The sequence below is a fragment of the Bactrocera latifrons genome, unplaced genomic scaffold (assembly GCF_001853355.1).
Source record: "Bactrocera latifrons isolate USDA-ARS-PBARC rearing strain unplaced genomic scaffold, ASM185335v1 scaffold_30, whole genome shotgun sequence".
Taxonomy (NCBI): Eukaryota; Metazoa; Arthropoda; class Insecta; order Diptera; family Tephritidae; genus Bactrocera; species Bactrocera latifrons.
The window spans coordinates 1,707,534-1,713,048 of NW_017536630.1; the positions used below are offsets into that span (position 1 = coordinate 1,707,534).

Consider the following 5,515-nt stretch of genomic DNA (forward strand, 5'->3'; position numbering starts at 1 on the left):
AGGAAAACCCTATACAGTTTGGTTGACATTGCTATAGTAGTTCCCGAGATATGTACAAAAAACTTATTAGGGAGCGGGGCCACGCCCACTTTTCCAAGAAAATTACATTCAAATATGCCCCTCCTTAATGCGATCCTTTGTGTCAAATTTCACTTTAATATCTTTATGTATGGCTTAGCTTTGACACTTTATAGGTTTTCGGTTTTCGGCATTTTGTGGGCATGACAGTGGGCCGATTTTGTCCATCTTCGAACTTTACCTTCATATGGAACCAAAAAGTTTTACCATGATAGTTTTATCATGATATCTAAATTTTTACTCAAGTTACAGCTTGCACGGACGGATAGACAGACATCTGGATTTCAACTCTACTCGTCCCCTTATCACTTTAGTATATATAAACCTATATCTGACTCTTTTCGTTTTATGACTTACAAACAACCGTTATGTGAACAAAACTATAATACTCTCCTTAGCAACTTTGTGGCGAGAGTATAAAACGCTTAGGAAATGGTGAAGAAAATTGCCTGCGGTAGATTTTCTTGTGCTAGTATGCAGCTATAAATAAATCTTGTACTAATTTTTAATAAATTTTTTGAATAAAATGCGAATATGGCAAACCTGGTTTTGTGAAGAAACACGAGTGCAACAATTGTTTCTCGAAGAAAATTCAAAGTAATCGTTATCCGAAATTAGTTAAAATCATTATTATGAATTATATTTCATTTTGAAATGTTGCATAAAACTTACCAATCATCAACAATATTCCTTAAATCGCAATGAAAATATTACATATTACGCACAAAATTTATTTTCTTTGTTTATTCTCTCTTGCTCTTCTAATGTGGATCATTCACAATGCGTAACCAGAAGTCAAAATTACTTGAAGAAATAATGTATTATTTTCTTGAGCAATTACTTGAGAGCTGGATACGGACCTTTAACAGCGAAGCGAAGAAAGAAAAAGATTTTCAGACCAAACAATGTGCTTTGCGCTCTTCTCTGTAACAAAGATGGTGACCTTTGCTTGACAAAGCATAGAAAGTTGAGAGTTACCTACCACTTTGCTTCGCTTTGCTCTGCTGCGCCTCGATGTGATCGAACTCATACAAAAGCATACATCGTACTTTTCTATCAAAGCAAATAAAACTATCTGAAGCAAAGCGAAACAAAAGTAGTATGTGAACCAGCCATCAGAGTTCCTTTCATTCTTTATTTTTATCTTCAACAGTGCCTTTTCTTCAAAAACAACTTTCTTCTTAGAGGCAGTTTGTTAGTTGTACTTATTATAGGGAAGCACATAACAGCTTTGCGCTCACAGCTCAAGAAAACAGATACATTTTCCACTAGCTTCTTTCGATTTACCTACTTAGATTTGCTACTTTAAAATAAAATAGTTCAAATTCTATGAATAGATTTACTCTACACTATGTTAGAGTGTTTAAAAACATTAACTGATGTAGTAAACGTGTATGCGTTAAATGCCCGCTGCCCCTACAGTTTTAATCTTTCATATCACCCAACCCATCCAACTTATGCGCTGTTGCCTAATAGTTTGGACACGCTTGCCTTCTCAGCGTCTATATGAACGTCCTCTTAGTCGTATAAATAAATCGTCGGAATTACCGTTACTCGTACGCTACCAGACACTATATTTTAATGGGCACACAGACGAATTTACATGTGTAGTTTGGTGTGAGCGCCCGCGCTTTGGCTTCAAACTCATAAATCATAATTTGCTGCCACTATCTTGAGTGCCTGCTGTTTATTATTTTAATATTTTCCATACTATTTTTATTATTATAATTTCTGTTTGTTACACTCATAATGCTTTTTACGAGTCTCGCGCATTTAATATACCTTACATACATATCATACATACATACTATGTACATATGCACATATGTATGTATGTTTGTATGTGTTTAGCTAGGCATTTCATTTTTATTTTGCGTTTTTAATTTTATTATGAAATGTGGCATTTAATTTATTATGAACACGTATAGCGGATGTGGTAAGAGATGCGGGTCGTCGCGCGCGCACACATACACACTCCTACATATACATACATCAACGCCCACAAGCACACGCGAAAATATTACAGCATAAAGCCATGGCTGAAGTGGATGGCGTATACACATACACAAATACGTGTGTATATGTTGGTGTGTGTGCGCTATTATACATAGGAAGTGGGCGCGCGCAAATTCTAAAAATTACCAAATCAAACCGTTAACCGCACAGCGGATACGACGTTTTGTGGCAAGAAAACATGCGATAATATGGAATGTATATATGTATGGATGTGTGTGTAAGCGTGTATTTTTGTGGGAAGTCTTTGTGGCCGACTTCGTCAGCAATAAATGTTTACTGCACTTATGTGTATGTAAGTGTTTATAGAGGATATTTAAGTAGTATACATATGTATATATGTATATATAATGCTGTAAGTATTTTGACTGCCACTTGTGTGTGTGGGTGTAGTTTCGCATACCAATCGCGCGTTGCACAAACTCACACTCACACTCTGGCAGGCTGCCGCGCCATTCCGTGCGTCTCACTGGCGCTTTGTGCAAAAAAGTTTGCGTCAATAATTGGTTATTTTTTCAATTAAAGCGCATTTTCGCCGCCACCACGGCATTATGGCGTTCTGTGAAAGAGTAAATTTACCGTAATTAAATTTGTATTAATTTACGCCACACTCACACGCACACTCACTCACTAGTACATGCCTGCGTTATAAGCACTATCAACACAATTTATTGCACAATATATGTATGCGTGAAATATGATCACGGCAGTGTAATGATCTGGTAATTGGTGCATTTTAGCATGGCATTAACAACTCTGTATTCGATTAAGCGCGTAAAATCGAATTTGAAATTAAATTTTCGAAAGTTTATTACGCTGACGGCTGTTTTTTCTTATTGTCCCGTTAATGGAAACTGTGGAAATGCTGGAGTTTTCGTGGTTTTGAAGCAATTGGGCTTTTATATATGTATAACAAGCGTTACCATGTTATAAAATTATACCTTTCATGTATTTTTTTTTCAGTTTATTTAATGCTTTTTTTCCGCTTTTGTTGCGTTTAATATTTCCTCTCGTGTATTTTTCACATTTAAATTAAATTGTCATTTTTATTGCAGTCACTTTCTATGCACCGTAAGTTGTCACATTTTATTGCCGCCAATAATTGCTGTGCAACAATTTACACTGTATTTAAATGACTTTGTGCGCTGACAGCTTTTTCTGCGTACGCTTTTGAACGTTGCTTTTTCCTTTGCGCAATTATTACTTAGGTGGCAACATCCGGCAGTTAACAAGCCATAATTTCAATAAATATTCAGTGCTTTTAAATTAATATATCACTTCCGTTGCTTGCTATTTATAAAGCGCTTACGTGTGCACCGACTTTTTTGCAAGCATTCAACGGTTAGATAATTTCATGCGACAAACAAGTTTGCTACCAAGAAAATCAAATGCTATCATAAATAGTTTAAGAAATGCATTCTAGTGCACTGATAAAAAAAACAAAAAATCGCATTTACGCCACGCCACTCCAAACACTTTTAATATGTGTTGCAACTAAGCACATTACCTACCACTTTTGCCACTTGCACCGAACCATGCATTTTACACCTTTCACCAAGTAAATTATATGTGTTAATATATTTTGTTGTTTTTATATTTTGTTGTTGTTACAATTTTCGACACAAATTATTCTATATAACGTCACGATTTCATATGATTTGCTAGAGCGGCGGCTCGCGCGCGCCACTTTGTACGTGAAATAACAAAATTCGACTGAAAATCTATAAACATTCGCCACAATGCTGTGTTGGTAGTAGTAGTAGTGGTAGTGGTGGCAGCGGCGGCATTGTATACTTCCCATGCGATAGTGTGTCGTCGAGCGGCTGCGGCGGCAGCAGCGGATTCTCCCATAGTCATCGTCGCATGCCACACACCAACGGCAACGATTACGATGACTACGACGACGACGCCGATGACTACGACAAAAACATCTTCGGCAGCGGTTGAGTTTTGTATAACAAACGACAAAAAATAATTGAGAAAAAACATTTATGATACAATAACAAGCAAATAACAACTATAAAAGCAAACAACAAAAACTCTGCTACTAAATTAGTGTTGCCATTTGCCTTTGAACACTTTATGCCGCCAACTGCACTCATATATTTTATATTGTTGCTATTTTTGTTGTCGCTTTCAACAAGTGCGCCGACAACTCTTTAACAGCTCACCTATGCTCTCGCCTAGCAATAAGTTCTCACCGTCACTAATAGTCGTCAGGCGCTCTTTGCTACTCAACACAACTCATTGTGCTTGGTGTTTTAGCTTTGTTGGTTTCCTAAAAGCTCAGCGGCGCTCCAATATGGCCGTACATGCGCACCGGAAAGCTCTCTTTGTGTAAAATAAATAAAAGCCGTCACATTTGTATTGTACTGTATTTATTTATCTCTTGCATTAGTTTGAAAACAAGTTATTGCTTCTCACTTCTTATTTGCCTTGTGTCACACTCACCACTGAGAAAAGTTGCGGCGCTGTGGGAGACCAGTGAGCGCAAATATTTATTAGTACCAAATATGTATCAGATTTGTGATGGAATAGTAGTAGCATTAAGTGTAATTGTCAAGCTGCATGAAAAAGTGTAGCAGAGAGGACGAAATAGTATTTTCTTTAACTTAATAATAGTATTTATTTAAATTATATGAAATAATGATGATTATTGTGGGTCTAAAATATATTCATGCGTTCTGTTCCTTCTCAAAATTTCAACTTTTGTTTAAGAAGAACATGCGTCTTCTTCTTTACTGGCGTAGACACCGCTTACGCGATTATAGCCTAGTCAACAAGAGCGCTCCAGTCGTTTCCTCTTTTCGCTACGTGGCACCAATTGGAGATTCCAAGTGAAGTCAGGTCCTTATCCACCTGGTTCTTCGAACGGAGTGGAGGTTGCCTCTTCTTTAGCTTCCCCCGGCGGGTCTCTCATCCGTGGCTAGTTGTTATTTTTCATTGGGTGCGAAGGAGATGTTTCGCTTTCAAACGGATGTTCTTGGGCTACCCAGAGTATTCTTGGACCGGAAGTCGTGAGCTGCTTGCGCCATATGTAAAAGTATCGTTTCTGGCCACTCCCAAGTGAATGGCGATCAGAGAACTTCCTCACTTGCGTGAACTTCTACATATGACTACATCCCGAAAGAACTGCGCCTGCTTGGCGGTTGAGAATGGATCAAAATAACTTTTGACATCCTGTTATACTGTTAACCGCATTCCAGTAAGAGCGTTTTGCATTCTATTCATTAAATGGTAGTTAGAAGGGCCTAATATGTACTACTAAATTTTTTTAATCTATAGCTGCTTTACTAGGAACGTCGAAGAAGATACATAATTTTTTAATTGACTGTCAGCACTACCCGTCAAAATGGTCGTTATTTGGAAAATAATTCTTCAGGGTAGCAATCTTCAGAGTAGTATTCTTCACAACATATAAAAG

The 5,515-nt window shown here is 37.4% G+C and overlaps 1 long non-coding RNA gene across 1 annotated transcript in view; it reads right to left on the reverse strand.

The window, feature by feature from the left end:
- The window catches only part of LOC108970520, a 7,396-nt gene extending 3,230 nt beyond the window's left edge, over positions 1-4,166 (reverse strand). The window contains exon 1 of the long non-coding RNA XR_001993486.1: positions 3,603-4,166. This is a non-coding gene — a long non-coding RNA (uncharacterized LOC108970520). The remainder of the gene's footprint in view (positions 1-3,602) is intronic.
- Positions 4,167-5,515: the final 1,349 nt, after the last annotated feature.